At 49.9% G+C, this 18,559-nt stretch overlaps 1 protein-coding gene across 7 annotated transcripts in view; it reads right to left on the bottom strand.

The window, feature by feature from the left end:
• Window positions 1–18,559, bottom strand: part of LOC139753369 (orphan steroid hormone receptor 2-like) — a 467,590-nt gene that overhangs the window by 237,224 nt on the left and 211,807 nt on the right. The window contains exon 2 of one of the 7 annotated variants that reach the window (XM_071669770.1): window positions 16,007–16,109. The exons of 4 other annotated variants lie outside the window; for them this stretch is intronic. The gene's annotated coding sequence lies outside the window, so the exon portion shown is untranslated. Of the gene's footprint in view, window positions 1–16,006; window positions 16,110–18,559 lie in introns of those variants that run through there. 2 more of the 7 variants (XM_071669766.1, XM_071669767.1) reach the window with 2 other exon arrangements.

The raw sequence follows: 18,559 nt of genomic DNA, 5'->3' as shown, positions 1-18,559 counted from the left end.
TATCTACGTCACATACTACGCTACACGGTCACTTTCTACGTAATGATAAACATCAGAGAGGAATGATAAAATGCGTTTGATGTTTCAGAAGGCAAGCGCTGAACACACAACTACCTCATTACTGTCCGCTTAACGACGCGGTGAACGTGGTGTCACATGGAACCACGTTCACCGTGTCACATGACACAAGATGTACTCAACACCACCACTGTGTCACATGTCGTGTTACATGACACATGGTATGCAACACACGGCGACCGTGTCCCATGACACTAGTTATACACCACACCAGGACCGTGTCACATGACACCAGTTATACGCCACGCCAGGGCCGTGTCACATGACACAAGATACACAACACCACCCCATCAACGTGCCACATAATACATGGTATACCGCACATCACGACCGTGTCACATGACACTTTATACGCCACACCAGGGCCGTGTCACATGACACAAGGTATACATACATACATGACCCGCTCATTAACACCAGAGCCAACACAGCAAACAACCTGCACATTAAACCCCCACAGTCGACAATAGCTGCAAACAAAGAGGGTGTGTGGGGTGTGTGTGTGGGGGGGTTAGGTGCGCGAGGCGGGCAGGGCAGCAGCAGAGCACGTGGGAGCAGAGTAGCAGCAGCCCCAGCCAGCTCTGGTGCCACCACCACCACCAGCAGCCAACTTCCATATACACTGGATATAGGAGAAACAACAGCGCTCCATAAGTGGCAGGGGGACGAGTTGGTTGACCGGTTGGAGGGGACGAGGTGGCAGTGGGAGGGGGTGAAGGGTCGCGAGGGGTAGAGTTAGGGGGGTGAGATAGAGGGGGAGGTGTGGGGGGGAGGCAGAGAGGGGTCGCCAGCGAGGGGCGTTGTCCGCTGACTCACACAAGGGGAAGGGTTGAGGGGAAAGCCCGATAAAAAATAGTGAGAGGGAGAGAGAAAGATAGAAAGAGAGAGGGGACATACGAGAGACTGGAACAGAACAGAGAGAGAGAGAGAGAGAGAGAGAGAGAGAGAGAGAGAGAGAGAGAGAGAGAGAGAGAGAGAGAGAGAGAGAGAGAGAGAGAGCATATAAAACCCAGTATATAGTATTGGGGTCACAACAGTACTCGAGGCACTACGGGGCCAGATGAATGGACGGGAGGCAGCAGCTGCAGCTGAAGCAGTCCGGGGGACAGCAGCAGTCCAGGATACTCCTCAGCGTGGGCAACAGACGAGTTACCGCACGCGGCAGCAGACGCATACATACATAGCAACAACAGCAGCAGCAGCAGTCGTGGGGAAGAGTCTACAGACACGGACCAGCGTACGAGCTGCCCTGGGGAAGAAGAGGAGGCTCCTGTAACGCTACAACAGTAGTGGTGCTGGAGATAAGATAAGGTGGAGCCAGCCAGGTATGAGGCCACCACTGTGCCACACTAAGGAGGAAGGTGGTGGAGCCAGCCAGGTATGAGGCCACCACTGTGCCACAGTAAGGAGGAAGGTGGTGGGGCCAGCCTGGTCTGGGCTACCTCCGAGCCACAGGTTCCAGGTCACGGGTCAGACGTAACCGGTCGCGGGTGCGCGTAAGGAGGAAGTCAGTGAGGGAGGGTGTGAGGTGTGCGTCCAGCCGGGGGGTCAGGCAGGGAGGTGGCTGGCTGGCCAGGTCGTGAGCCGCCGCCAGATGAGTCCACGGAGATGCTACCCATCCACACCCACTGTGTACGTCTGCAGAGTCAAGCGGGATGAGTCAGGGCGGTAGAGCATCAGGGCGATGAGTCAGGGAGTTAGATGTTTACCAGGGGGGGGATGAATCAGGGAGGCAGTACACCAAGGAAGGGGAGTAATGAGGCAGTGTATATGGGAAGGTGTCAGGGGACAGGAGTCAGGGAGGGACCGTCTCAGGAAAGGTGATGCTGGGAGTTACTGTATCCCAGAAGGTGAGTCATGGGTGTGGTGTATTAGGGACGAAGAGTCAGGGAGATGGTGTATCAGGGACGATGAGTGAAGGATGGGTTGTATCTGGCATACTGTGTCTGGGAGGGTATTGTATCAGGACACACTAGTCAGGGAGATGGTGTATCAGGGACGGTGAGTCAGGGAGGTGGTGCATTAGGGAAGGTGAGTAAAGGCAGTGGTGTGAGTCATACTTCAAGGAAGGAGTCAAGAAAGTGACACACAGGGAGGTGAGTCAGGGGAGTAACACAACAGGGGGGAGGGTGAGTCAGGGGAGTAACACACCAAGGGGGGGGGGGTGAGTCAGGGGAGTAACACACCAAGGGGGAGGGTGAGTCAGGGGAGTAACACACCAAGGGGGGGGGGGGGGGTGAGTCAGGGGAGTAACACACCAAGGGGGAGGGTGAGTCAGGGGAGTAACACACCAAGGGGGGGGTGAGTCAGGGGAGTAACACACCAAGGGGGAGGGTGAGTCAGGGGAGTAATACATCCAAGTGTTTGGAAAGAGAGAGGTAAGGGACACATCTGTCCTACACCCAGGTGTAGAGAGAACAGAGCCACTAGACACATCTGTCCTACACCCAGGTGTAGAGAGAACAGAGCCACTAGACACATCTGTCCTACACCCAGGTGTAGAGAGAACAGAGCCACTAGACACATCTGTCCTACACCCAAGTGTAGAGGGAACATAGTCACTGGACACATCTGTCCTACACCCAGGTGTAGAGGGAACATAGTCACTGGACACATCTGTCCTACACCCAAGTGTAGAGGGAACATAGTCACTGGACACATCTGTCCTACACCCAAGTGTAGAGGGAACATAGTCACTGGACACATCTGTCCTACACCCAGGTGTAGAGGGAACATAGTCACTGGACACATCTGTCCTACACCCAGGTGTAGAGAGAACAGAGCCACTAGACACATCTGTCCTACACCCAGGTGTAGAGGGAACATAGTCACTGGACACATCTGTCCTACACCCAGGTGTAGAGGGAACATAGTCACTGGACACATCTGTCCTACAGCAGCAGGCCAATGTAACGTAACGAACTCTGATGCCAAGAATATGAAGGAATGAACACCCACGACTTGCTCAACCTTCACTATATAAGTTCAGGGTAAGGACCTTGCAGTGGTTATCATCTACAGTGACCTTAATTAACACGGTCAATACTGCTGAGTTACATCCAACAACAACAACAACAACAACAACACGGTAATAACCTGACCTGCAAGGCAAAAGGATACGTCACCCACCCTTCATGATGGTCTGGTTAACCCTACTAGGAACACCCTGGTCAGGTCAGGTCACCACCACACCTGATGAGAGACGAGGAGGAGCAGCAACTGTTGAGGGAACTCATGGCTGAACAACGAAGTCACGGCTTCACTCAGGAATAACACATATGAGGAAAGACTGGAAGAGATAGAATTTCTCTCTCTCTCTCTCTCTCTCTCTCTCTCTCTCTCTCTCTCTCTCTCTCTCTCTCTCTCTCTCTCTGAAAAAAAATATATAGACTCCGGGATGATGCGACAGAAGCTTTCAAAACACTAACTCATTTCGACAATATGACAGACGGAAAATTCCCTCATGTTAGAGAGAGAGAGAGAGAGAGAGAGAGAGAGAGAGAGAGAGAGAGAGAGAGAGAGAGAGAGAGAGAGAGACAGAGAGAGAGAGACTCAGTGACCAGATATAATGGCGTGAAGATAGAAAAAAAAAAAAAGGGAGAGGAGATGAGATGCAACAGCAACGTGGGACAACATTTTATATTTTGTTTTTCTCAACATACAAAACGACTGAGCATCGCAATAAACTGCTTTCCTATGTCCTGAATGCCAAGAGCCACGAGCCATCCAGATACCTTTGCTGTATCGTATTATCATCTCCGAAGAATAAATAGTTTATCACTAATCATGGTTTTCTTTTTCAGAGCAGAGGTTGTATTATCAACAGGGGAACTTTTTCCAAACCACACTTTCCTACAGAATTTCCATGGCGGTATGTTTGCCTCATATAGCACGGTTTTCTTTTCTTGTTTTCCTGCCTGCTGGCAGTTGAGCCGGAGGGAGGGGTGGGTGGTGAGGTGCCTTCTGCTCTGCTTTCCCGTTGCTATCACTATTTTCAGGTCATGACTCGTTATGGACCGTCAGGTCTCCTGTTATTTGTCCTTGCCACGTATACCCAAGTGTTGAGGGACACTGCGAGTTACTGGACACACCTGCCCTACACTCAAGTCTTAGGGGACACAGTGAGTTCCTCGACACACCTGCCCTACACCCAAGTGTTGAGGGACACTGTGAGGTACTGGACACACCTACCCTACACCCAAGTGTTGAGAGACACTGAGAGGTACTGGACACACCTACCCTACACTGAAGTGTTGAGGGACACAGTAAGGTACTGGACACACCTACCCTACACCCAAGTGTTGAGAGACACTGAGAGGTACTGGACACACCTACCCTACACCCAAGTGTTGAGGGACACTGTGAGGTACTGGACACACCTACCCTACACCCAAGTGTTGAGAGACACTGAGAGGTACTGGACACACCTACCCTACACTCAAGTGCTGAGGGACACTGTGAGGTACTGGACACACCTACCCTACACTCAAGTGCTGAGGGACACAGTAAGGTACTGGACACACCTGCCCTACACCCAGGTGTTGGCGTACAGGTACTGGACACATCATCTACCACACACCTTCTACGAAACCAACATGATACCGACATTACCTCCTCCCGTGCAACACCACTACCATGAGTAGCCTAGCCACTACGAACAGTGGTCCCTCCCTTGTGTTCTACACTCTTACATGACCTCCTCCTCCTCCCCCGCCGCACCCAGTGGCATGTGTCCCTCCCGCTCCCACTTGTGAACCTACAAATCCCGGCTCGCGCCATACCACACAAAAATCTCTTTATCCCTTATTTCACCTCATTCACCCACCCACCCACCCACCCTTCCTCCCCCCACTCCTGCACCAACAGCCGGCCGGGTCGTGACATTTCCAGCGGAGCATCAATCAGGTCTGACCTTTCCTAGCGGACCAGAAGAAAGGTCAACGCCACTGCCGCGCTACTGCCTGGCCCCCAACCTGCTCCTTCAGGGCTTCACCCTACCTGCCCTGCCCCAACCTGCTCCCTCAGGGCCTCACCCTACCTGTCCTGCTCCATCCTGCTCCTTCAGGGCCTCACTCAACCTGCCCTGCCCCAACCTGCTCCTTCAGGGCCTCACTCTACCTGTCCTGCCCCAACCTGCTCCTTCAGGGCCTCACCCTACCTGCTCCCTCAGGGCCTCACCCTACCTGCCCTTCCCCAACCTGCTCCCTCAGGGCCTCACCCTACCTGCCCTACCCCAACCTGCTCCTTCAGGGCCTCACTCTACCTGTCCTGCCCCAACCTGCTCCTTCAGGGCCTCACCCTACCTGCTCCCTCAGGGCCTCACCCTACCTGTCCTGCTCCACCCTGCTCCTTCAGGGCCTCACTCAACCTGCCCTGCCCCAACCTGCTCCTTCAGGGCCTCACTCTACCTGTCCTGCCCCAACCTGCTCCTTCAGGGCCTCACCCTACCTGCTCCCTCAGGGCCTCACCCTACCTGCCCTGCCCCAACCTGCTCCCTCAGGGCCTCACCCTACCTGCCCTACCCCAACCTGCTCCTTCAGGGCCTCACTCTACCTGTCCTGCCCCAACCTGCTCCTTCAGGGCCTCACCCTACCTGCTCCCTCAGGGCCTCACCCTACCTGTCCTGCTCCACCCTGCTCCTTCAGGGCCTCACTCAACCTGCCCTGCCCCAACCTGCTCCTTCAGGGCCTCACTCTACCTGTCCTGCCCCAACCTGCTCCTTCAGGGCCTCACCCTACCTGCTCCCTCAGGGCCTCACCCTACCTGCCCTGCCCCAACCTGCTCCCTCAGGGCCTCACCGTACTTGCCCTGCCTCACAATCAACATTAGACTCTACTCCACTGTACATGTTCTCCACCTTCCCTGTATGTTAAGAATGCCAGGTTCTTCATACCCGGTGTGAGCCATATCTCGAACAGTCGACCTCAACAGTTATGTTCCAGGTCCAGGCTGTGTTCTAAGTAAGGCTTGTGTGTTCCAAGAACAGATCGGGTAGTGTTCCACGTAAGGTCAGGCTTGTGTGTTCCAAGAACAGATCGGGTAGTGTTCCACGTAAGGTCAGGCTTGTGTGTTCCAAGAACAGATCGGGTTGTGTTCCACGTAAGGCAGGGCTTGTGTGTTCCAAGAACAGATCGGGTTGTGTTCCACGTAAGGGCAGGGTTGTGTGTTCCGAGGACAGATCGGGTTGTGTTCCATGTAAGGACAGGGTTGTGTTCCAAGAACAGATCGGACGGTGTTCCAAGTCCCGGCTGTGTACCAGGGTCGGACTGTGTTGCAGGGTTGGGTTGTGTTCTTACGTGCGGGTCATGTGGTGTACCAATACCATCCTCATCAGCTTCTACTCATATGTAAATGTCTGACCTTGATTACTCTCGAAGATTTTATATACACACACGCACACACACACACACACACACACACACACACACACCACACACACACACACACACACACACACATATATACGTATATATATATATATAGTCATGGAATGCTGATGACACAGCAAGATGCCCCTAGCACTTCATGCCTTGAGTACGACAGCACGATGCCCATGTAAGACGTTATGACCCTCTAAGCACGATGGTACGACCTAACCATGATGGGACGACCCTCTAAGCATGATGGTACGACCCTCTAAGCATGATGGTACGACCCTAACCATGATGGTACGACCCTAACCATGATGGGACGATCCTAACCATGATGGTACGACCCTCTAAGCATGATGGTACGACCCTAAGAATGATGGTACGATCCTAAGCATGGTGGTATGACCCTATGCATGATGGTACGACCTAAGCATAATGGTTCGACCTAACCATGATGGGACGATCCTAAACATGATGGTACTACCCTCTAAGCATGATGGTACGACCCTAAGCATGATGGTACGATCCTAAGCATGATGGTACGACCCTAAGCATGACTGTGCGACCTTTGAGAACGATGCCCTCGGGTATTACAGACTGGCGTTTGACCTGACCCTTAGTTAAGAGTGCTGGGTTAAAGGCCTGGCCCCTACGTACCCTAAGGTTCATGGCTGAGTGCTGTGAACACTGACAAGCCCCCAAGTGTGAGGGAAGATTGAAGCCTCCATGACCCGTGTGATCACGGACTCACAATGCCTGCAGCAACCAGAGACCAAACACCTTTCCATCAACGGTAATCACCACGCGGCCCGTCCTTGCCTCACATCCAGCACGTCCAGAGAGGAGGAACGAACAGATATATAAGTAACTTAAGTAAGAGAGATTGCTAGTAATGGTTGTAAATATAAGGTCGAAGTGATCATCGGACACCCGGTATATACAGAGTATAGATTCAACGTCCTTCGTTTACGTATGATGTAAATATTGTACGTATCATAGTATCTTTCTGTGTGATGATGACGTATATAAATACACTCAGTTTTTGTGGCCCTGATCGATGATTTCCGTGGCCGCAGGTGGCCCTCATCATGAACTGAACACCACCGTTCTACATGATCCTATCATCCGCAGGTAAAGACCCTGTATCCAGCTCCAGCGATATATGTATATGGAGAAGAGACCTTTGGCGACCACAACGCTGGGCGTACAGGGGTCCCATGTGGCGTCCACACATGACTCAAACCACAGCTGGCAACTTGTGTGGGAATGAAGCCTTCAGCCTCTGAAGTACTCCTGTATCTAAAATAAAAAATCATCCCCCCCCTCCCCTCCATCTGAAGCGAAATACAGACGTCTGCTGAAGTTCTCGAACGATGTTCAGTCGTCTGGCCAACTCCTCGACTGCCACTGAAACATGTGCCGCCTCCCTCCTCCTTGCCCGCCCGTCCGCCACAGGGCCATGCAGAGCGGGGAGGGGTAGTATGGACGTCCAGAGCTGCGTCACCTGCCTGTGAGCCTTACTGCTCGTGATATTCAGAGGCACGACCCCCGGGAGGCCACGAAGCAAGAGAGGCTGTAAAGTCAAACATTCATTCGTGAAGGTGGGCCATATCCAGCAGCCTGATACGTCATGTTTTCAATCAGTCCGCGTTGTGAGGGATCCCAGGACTCCCCCAGGATGGGTTGCTGGCCCCACATGTATGTTGGGAGTTAACCCTTATGAGTACGATCGTACGACCTACGAGTACGCCCGTACGATCTACGAGCACGCCCGTATGACCTATGAGTACGCCCGTACGACCTACGAGCACGCCCGTACGACCTACGAGCACGCCCGTACGATCTACGAGCACGCCGGTGCGACTCTTGGGTATGATGGCCTGGCCTTTGAGCTGACCATTTCAAAGCCAACGGTCGTACCGTCGTGGTCATGCGTCTTGCAGTCGTGTCTTCAAGGGCCAAGACGTCGGGGGCTGAGGAACAGCTACCAGTGTAATGAGCGTTCTACACACACACACACACACACACACACACACACACACACACACCATACCACACACACACACACACACACACACACACACACACACACACACACACACACACACACACACACACACACACACACACACACACACACACACACACACACACACACACACACACCACACACACACCACACACACACACACACACACACACACACCACACACACACTCACACACACACCACACACACACACACACACACACACACACACCACACATACACACACACCACACACACACACACACACACACACACACACACACACCATTGATCTCTGTGTATATTCCAGTAACACTGGAATATTGCTACGTGAGTTGTAGTTGATCACAAAACTATCTGGCAAAGACCATGATGGCTCGTGTTACGTCCCAGCGTTCCAAAGACCCTCCGGGAGTTCCAGCTACGCGTGCGTGTCCGTACGTGAGAAACACAATGCGTCTGGACGTGGTGTTGCCACGGGAACACCTCCGTCCGGATGTGTTACATAGAAACACGGCTGTTTTGCCTCGTATGTTCCACGGAAACACAAGTGTCCCGATGAGGTATTCCACACCTCTAACACTAGCTGGAGACAACACGGTCAATAGCATAAGACAAAGTTCTCTCTCTCTCTCTCTCTCTCTCTCTCTCTCTCTCTTCTCTCTCTCTCTCTCTCTCTCTCTCTCTCTCTCTCTCTCTCTCTCTCTGAGGACCGAAATCCACGTTTAGTTCTCCCCCCCCATCAAGTTCTACGCTAAGCGAGGCACTTTAATTATGCCGCCCCGGTACAATAAAGTGAGCCAGCGACAAAGAGAACAGGATAGCTTTAAGACGGGATAACCTGGTTAGACGGGATCGTGACGTCACACTGCTATCATGCACAACCCATCACGTGATCTCCGGCCACATACACACACACACACACGCACCGACGTGGAATCGCATAACAGACAAACTTTCTCTTCAATTAATAATACATTGAAGGGGAGGTTCCCCCAATACTTGGCATCGGTCATAACCAAGTCTTACCAAGATTAGCCCAAGTGTCCGACTTCTTAAACGAAGCTTTAATCTGCAGTGGCAACACCGCCGCGGGAGACTAAAACCCACGTTGGCAACTCGCGGCAGCCAGCTGGCCGCTGGGGCTCCGATGTAAACAAACCAGTTGGCGGGAAACATCTCGTGTGTTTGAAAGGTGTTCACTTGTCCCTCAGAGTTACGACGGCCCACCGATACGTCGCAGTGGTGGGAGGAACAGAAACCCACACTGTTGATCCTTTTCATATGCTATACGACATGAATAATATATCACATATCTTTTAATTAATGAATTATCAATTATTCAATGATTTCATAACATATCAAATATTGTCAGAAGTTTACAACACGTACAATAAAGCAACAGCAACCTTGTAAACCACAACGGAATAACAAGACTTGTGATCGAACTAACATACTCCTGGAGGGAACCAGGATCCGCCCATTGCTGAGTCTAAACCATACGTGTCCATTTAAGTAACTATGGGTCACACTAAACTAGTGTCATTGCTATACAGATGCTCACTACCTCTCTCTTCAATAGTCACTTACTAAATACTTGGATGCACTTTTACAAAATTCAAACACACAAGGACACCCTCACATATACAACATAACTAAACAGTTTATGTCACTCAAAACACAAAGTCACCCTTCACAAATACAACATAACTAAAGACAGTTTATGTCACGCAAACACACAAGGACACCCTCACATATACAACATAACTAAAAACAGTTTGTGTTTCGTCAAAGACTTTCCTGCTACTAGAAGATGGAGGTCTGGGAAAGGAGAGCAAGTGGGTGTAGAGCCTCGCGCTAGGGTGATGATGCCTGACACGTACCTCACAGGGGAGATGGGTCAGCGTTGTGCTCTGCTGCCTCTCAGGCCAGGAGTTCATACTCACATGATGCACTTCAATACTTGACAATAGTTAAAGTTTCATGTATGTTGGCTCCATTTATCTTGTTACCATGTTGACTATCATTCATACGATGAAACACGGATCACATACACAAGACATTTTCCGATACATTTACGTTTCAGTGGTCTCCAATGGAACTTATAACATGACTGACTCATTGTTTCTTAGTATATAGGGGCAAAGCATTTCTGGGCTGGTATATGAAGAGTATATAAGTCGGTGTAGGTGGAACATTGGACAGCGCATCAAAGAACTGTATTGATATCGTCAATACATTACAGGGAACTCATTTTCCCGGATCCCACGAATAACCACATCAAAATCAACAGAGAAGGAAAGATGCTGTAAACACAGACACAACAGCACGCACCCTAAACAAAAAACGTGAGTCCATTTGGTAAACATAAGGCACACACACACACACACACACACACACACTGGTGTGTTACTCCACGACTAACAAGACATCGTACTCTGCGCCACACAACAACGAATGCTTCTGTCTGTTCGTTACACTCACGAGTTTGATGACACTGTCCATGTTGTAGTGCAGATGATGACATGTCCATGTTGTAGTGCAGATGATGACACTGTCCATGTTGTAGTGCAGATGATGACACTGTCCATGTTGTAGTGCAGATGATGACACTGTCCATGTTGTAGTGCAGATGATGACACTGTCCATGTTGTAGTGAGATGGATGATGTGTAGTGAATGATGACACTGTCCATGTTGTAGTGCAGATGATGACACTGTCCATGTTGTAGTGCAGATGATGACACTGTCCATGTTGTAGTGCAGATGATGACACTGTCCATGTTGTAGTGCAGATGATGACACTGTCCATGTTGTAGTGCAGATGATGACACTGTCCATGTTGTAGTGCAGATGATGACACTGTCCATGTTGTAGTGCAGATGATGACACTGTCCATGTTGTAGTGCAGATGATGACACTGTCCATGTTGTAGTGCAGATGATGACACTGTCCATGTTGTAGTGCAGATGATGACACTGTCCATGTTGTAGTGCAGATGATGACACTGTCCATGTTGTAGTGCAGATGATGACACTGTCCATGTTGTAGTGCAGATGATGACACTGTCCATGTTGTAGTGCAGATGATGACACTGTCCATGTTGTAGTGCAGATGATGACACTGTCCATGTTGTAGTGCAGATGATGACACTGTCCATGTTGTAGTGCAGATGATGACACTGTCCATGTTGTAGTGCAGATGATGACACTGTCCATGTTGTAGTGCAGATGATGACACTGTCCATGTTGTAGTGCAGATGATGACACTGTCCATGTTGTAGTGCAGATGATGACACTGTCCATGTTGTAGTGCAGATGATGACACTGTCCATGTTGTTGTGCAGATGATGACACTGTCCATGTTGTAGTGCAGATGATGACACTGTCCATGTTGTAGTGCAGATGATGACACTGTCCATGTTGTTGTGCAGATGATGACACTGTCCATGTTGTTGTGCAGATGATGACACTGTCCATGTTGTAGTGCAGATGATGACACTGTCCATGTTGTAGTGCAGATGATGACACTGTCCATGTTGTTGTGCAGATGATGACACTGTCCATGTTGTAGTGCAGATGATGACACTGTCCATGTTGTAGGGCAGATGATGACACTGTCCATGTTGTTGTGAAGATGATGAAACTGTCCGTGTTGTTGTGCAGATGATGACACTGTCCATGTTGTTGTGAAGATGATGACACTGTCCATGTTGTAGTGCAGATGATGACACTGTCCATGTTGTAGTGCAGATGATGACACTGTCCATGTTGTTGTGCAGATGATGACACTGTCCATGTTGTTGTGAAGATGATGACACTGTCCATGTTGTTGTGCAGATGATGACACTGTCCATGTTGTTGTGAAGATGATGACACTGTCCATGTTGTAGTGCAGATGATGACACTGTCCATGTTGTAGTGCAGATGATGACACTGTCCATGTTGTAGTGCAGATGATGACACTGTCCATGTTGTTGTGAAGATGATGACACTGTCCATGTTGTTGTGAAGATGATGACACTGTCCATGTTGTTGTGCAGATGATGACACTGTCCATGTTGTTGTGAAGATGATGACACTGTCCATGTTGTAGTGCAGATGATGACACTGTCCATGTTGTAGTGCAGATGATGACACTGTCCATGTTGTTGTGCAGATGATGACACTGTCCATGTTGTTGTGAAGATGATGACACTGTCCATGTTGTAGTGCAGATGATGACACTGTCCATGTTGTTGTGCAGATGATGACACTGTCCATGTTGTAGTGCAGATGATGACACTGTCCATGTTGTAGTGCAGATGATGACACTGTCCATGTTGTAGTGCAGATGATGACACTGTCCATGTTGTTGTGCAGATGATGACACTGTCCATGTTGTTGTGCAGATGATGACACTGTCCATGTTGTAGTGCAGATGATGACACTGTCCATGTTGTAGTGCAGATGATGACACTGTCCATGTTGTTGTGCAGATGATGACACTGTCCATGTTGTTGTGCAGATGATGACACTGTCCATGTTGTTGTGCAGATGATGACACTGTCCATGTTGTTGTGCAGATGATGACACTGTCCATGTTGTTGTGCAGATGATGACACTGTCCATGTTGTAGTGCAGATGATGACACTGTCCATGTTGTTGTGCAGATGATGACACTGTCCATGTTGTTGTGCAGATGATGACACTGTCCATGTTGTTGTGCAGATGATGACACTGTCCATGTTGTTGTGCAGATGATGACACTGTCCATGTTGTTGTGCAGATGATGACACTGTCCATGTTGTTGTGCAGATGATGACACTGTCCATGTTGTTGTGCAGATGATGACACTGTCCATGTTGTAGTGCAGATGATGACACTGTCCATGTTGTTGTGCAGATGATGACACTGTCCATGTTGTAGTGCAGATGATGACACTGTCCATGTTGTAGTGCAGATGATGACACTGTCCATGTTGTAGTGCAGATGATGACACTGTCCATGTTGTAGTGCAGATGATGACACTGTCCATGTTGTTGTGCAGATGATGACACTGTCCATGTTGTTGTGCAGACGATGACACTGTCCATGTTGTTGTGCAGATGAGGGGGGACGCATGGCACATGTGGCTCCTCCTTTGCTTGGCTATTTACACTTCTGCTCACCCACACTGTGCTCTTGTGTGCCTCATCTCTCCGGCGATGATACACGGCCTCGTTAAAGAGACCCAATGGTCTATTACCGCTTGCATTCACTTGTTATCTGGCGTGGCTTCTGTGTGGTGTGCTGTGTCCCACCACCACCCACTCCCACAACACACCACAGCAAGGAGTGTGCGTCAGGCGGGAGGTGTTATAATTGACCCAACACACTCCTCCTTTTGCTACCGTATTACATGGCCTCAAGGCCTGTCCTATCTACCACCATTGGAGGTATTTAAACTTAACCAGATTTCCTCTGACCCATTGAGAAATCCTGTCCAAGTCTGAGTTTACGGAGAAAACTGCGTCAGATCAGATGCACATCGAGAGCAGAACTGAAGGATGTTTTGAGTCGTCTGAGTATGAATGCATTTGGGTATTTGTGGAGGAAAGGAAATCGTTGATAAGAAGGAGAAAAAGTGGAGAAGACATAACAAAACCTTGAGGAGAAACCCCCCACGATGGAGAAAGAGGAGGAGGCTGATCCATCAACAGCCATGGAGATAGATCGGCCAGAGAGGAGGGAAGCAAAAAAGATGGAAACTTAGAAATGTGATCTCGATGCCACACCCTGTCAAAAGCTTTGGAGATGTCAAGGGCAACTTCATAGGATTCCACCATATCTCTCAGGGACGTTGGTAAGATAGGAAAGAATATCACCAGCGGATCTCGCTTTACGGAAGCCACACTGGGGGATCAGACAGAAGACTGTGAGATTCAAGGTGTCTGAGGATATGTGAGATGAGGAGGGATTCAAAGACTGTGGAAATGGTAGGTGTCAAAGCAATAAGACGACAGTTAGAGGGGTTCGAATTATCACCCTTCTTAGGGATGGGATGTATCAATGCATGCTTCCAAGGTGATGGAAAAGTTCTGGTTTTTAAACAGAAACAGAACAGACGAGCAAGCACAGGTGCAAGTTCAGTGGCACACTCAGCACACGAGGATGTACGCCATCAGAACACCATAAGCCTTGCTTGAACCCGAGGAGAGAAGCGCTTTTTGGACAGGGGATGAAGAAGTATAAGAGTCATCCAAGGTAGAGTTAGAAAGGGAAACGGGAGTTGCTATGTCTAAACAGCAACTAAATACCAGAAAGATCTATCAGTGGATGAAGAAGAGAGGTTATCGCACTTCCTAAGAATAAAGGAACGCTCTGCCTCACGGAAAACATACTGGCAATGATTACGGCCAACGATGAATGCTGAATGCGAGACGGGGAAGAAGGAGAGTTTTTCCCAAGCCCGATTTGCCTGATCCCTTGCCTGAATGGCCTCAGAAAAGGAATAGTTAAACCAATGGATTGAAGGAAGAGGTCCACTTAGAGGAAGAGGGGATAAATACTTCCATTCCAGCAATAGTAACGTCCGCCATGCGTTCGGCGGAGACAGAAGCATCACCACATAAGGGACAATAATTTACCCGAGGAAAGCCAGAAAAGAATTTTCGTAAGTTACTCCAGTCAGCTTTGTTGAGGTGCCAGTGTTTACCTTTAGAAGGGGCTGCTGGAGGAGGAGGAGGAGGAGGAGGAGGAAGTGCCGTTAAAACAGATACATTTACAAGAGTGTGGTCAGATGAACCAAATACGAGACATGGTCTGCAGTGGTAGGTGAGAGAGACCTTGGCTCTAGCCACCAGGGAAGAGAGAAGAATAATGGATGACTTGATCAAAACCTTAAAAGTTTCTAAACCAGGCCCACGGCGTCAACAGCCAACCAGTTCTCCAAAATATGCAAAACCACAACATCCAGAGGTCACTAGATACAAATATGCACGAAACTTGTTGAAAAAGATGTGAGGCAGTATCTATGTGGTATTAAAATAATGATTATAATGGAATGAACTTACTGATGAAATTACGAATGACGTCAGCATACAGGAATTTCAAAAAGGTGTACGATAGATGAAACATACGAGTGTCTCACCTCCCCCCAGTACTGTATAACTTAGGTTATTACATAAAAAGGTCAACTCCGTGAGCACGACAGCACAACCCTTGAACACGACAGCACAACCCTTGAACACGACAGTACAACCCACGACGACAAGGGTATGTATGACTCTTGCAGAAACCAGTCTGGTCTTTGAGCTGGTCTGTAAGGGTCATCAAGCTATCTTACCCACGGGTCATGCCACCGTGCGCGTGGGTCCTGCTCATGGGTACGGCAGATGACAGACGTCGCCAGTGACCACCTGGCCAAGGGGACCAGAGTTCTGCTGCGACCAAGACCCACACTGACTCACTCCATACCACCTTGGCTGTAGATGTCCGGGGTTCTTCCCCCACACTGACCCACCCTGCTCACCCACATGTACCAGTCCTGGTGGGGAAGACTGTTCCTTACCTTCCCAGGAGGAGCCATGTCAGGCCCACTAATCCAGGTCACAGCAGGTCCTCTAGTGACCCTAGACCTGCCGAAGGCATCCACGCACACCATCGCCACATACCTGGAAAAGAAGAAGAAACTATATAAATTATATACACTTACTCAACCCCGCCATTAAACTAAGCAATACTCGGTAAGCCAGTGCCTCACACGACTGCTGACTGTGTGGCTGTTGGCAACTCCAAGGTGGGAGGTTGTGACGTCTGCTTCTTTCCCTTCATCGCTAAGCTTTGGAACCCTTGCCCTCTCCGTGTCTTTGCTCACAGACACCAACTGACCCTTTACAAAGGACAACTTTTCCCCTTCCTCTATATCTCTCAGATCAATACATTTTCTCATTTTTTCTAACTCTTCAATCCTTTATTTTTTTCACTTACGGCCTGGCCTCGAAATGGGTTTATTTCCATGAGAAAACCCTCCACATACAGACAGAGGATTGTAAGATACGAAATCAAATGAAATCATAAAAGTGAAAAAGTTAAACATTAACACACTTTTAATCAGATATAAACACACACACACACACACACACACACACACACACACACACACACACACACACACGGACCTCTGTGGAGTCGGAACCGTATGGGTTCGAATCCTGGGTACGGCAGTCGGACCACACCCATCCCAGGTGTTCATCCTTCCCTCGGGTCTGGTTGAAAATTCATACCTGGCTTACAATGTGTGTGTGTGTGTGTGTGTGTGTGTGTGTGTGTGTGTGTGTGTGTGTGTGTGTGTGCGCGGGCGCAAGACTAAAGAGAGGGTGCATCACGAGACTAATTTCTCAAAGTAACAGACAAATGGTAAGTTTTAAAACATTGTTTACATTTCGTACACACAGACAAAAATACTCCAGTGAGAGTGTGGGTGATGGACACATATCTATGAGGGTAGGTGGGAGGCCAGTACAGTGGGTTACAGTGGGTACAATACAGGGACGTAGGAGGGTGGCAGGTGGGGGCCAGGGAGCCGAAGGGATGTATGTACCACTAGCAAGTGGGACGTGAAAGTTACCCAAAGAGTACGAGGTGTACGTCATGCAAGCTGACGTCCTGAGGGAAAAAAAAAAAAAAAAATGACCGATACATTTTCACGTCAGGAAATCAGAATATATTTCAGACACATTTCTCTATCCCAGGCACAGCCATAAACCTAAGATGTGACTTAAGTTGCAGACATTTTTCAGCGACTCAAAACGAGTCTTCAGATGCGAGGCGGTACAGTGTGTGTGTGTGTGTGTGTGTGTGTGTGTGTGTGTGTGTGTGTGTGTGTGTGTGTGTGTGTGTGTGTGGAGAAGAGGCAGGTCAGTGGTCCTCCACACAGACAGGTTGGCAACTCGAGCCTGAGCTGGCTGAGCAAGAACGGTAAGACCCTTGGGTGAGATGGGCCTGGGGTCTTTGATCCGATCCTTAGGGAACAGGTCAAAGGTCAAGTCACGATGTCCTACGGGTCGCCGCCGTCGTGTGGATGGGGCTAAGCCAGGTGACACCAATGGCTCCTCCAGCCAACAGCTGACGACCGACCATCAGGTAATCATGCCACTAAACTGCCAAACCATACACCAAACACCATACACCATACACTCTCTATATGACCCCACACCACACACACACACACACACACACACACACACACCAAATGGTCTGAAATAACCTCCAGCAGCCTGCAACCAAAGCACGCTTGCCCCTAACGGACCACAGAAGACCACAGAGAAACAGGTAACAGAATTCACACGAGACAAGAACCTTATAATATACACGAGCGCCTAACCCCACGGTGGAACCCTCTGAACGCAAGACCTGCCTGAACCCCAACCAACCTCCACCATGACAACCTCTCCCATATTCCCTAACATCGCCCCGTCTTTGTAACCCACTCCTCACACATGGGCCAGGGATAATGGTCCCACCCCAGACAGATGTGCCAGGGATAATGGTCCCACCCCAGACAGATGGGCCAGGGATAATGGTCCCACCCCAGACAGATGGGCCAGGGATAATGGTCCCACCCCAGACAGATGGGCCAGGGATAATGGTCCCACCCCAGACAGATGGGCCAGGGATAATGGTCCCACCCCAGACAGATGGGCCAGGGATAATGGTCCCACCCCAGACAGATGGGCCAGGGATAATGGTCCCACCCCAGACAGATGGGCCAGGGATAATGGTCCCACCCCAGACAGATGGGCCAGGGATAATGGTCCCACCCCAGACAGATGGGCCAGGGATAATGGTCCCACCCCAGACAGATGGGCCAGGGATAATGGTCCCACCCCAGACAGATGGGCCAGGGATAATGGTCCCACCCCAGACAGATGGGCCAGGGATAATGGTCCCACCCCAGACAGATGGGCCAGGGATAATGGTCCCACCCCAGACAGATGGGCCAGGGATAATGGTCCCACCCCAGACAGATGGGCCAGGGATAATGGTCCCACCCCAGACAGATGGGCCAGGGATAATGGTCCCACCCCAGACAGATGGGCCAGGGATAATGGTCCCACCCCAG

Source organism: Panulirus ornatus, chromosome 14 (assembly GCF_036320965.1).
Source record: "Panulirus ornatus isolate Po-2019 chromosome 14, ASM3632096v1, whole genome shotgun sequence".
Classification (NCBI taxonomy): Eukaryota; Metazoa; Arthropoda; class Malacostraca; order Decapoda; family Palinuridae; genus Panulirus; species Panulirus ornatus.
Note: the sequence above shows the minus strand (reverse complement) of the source record. Positions and strands in the feature narration are given on the sequence as shown.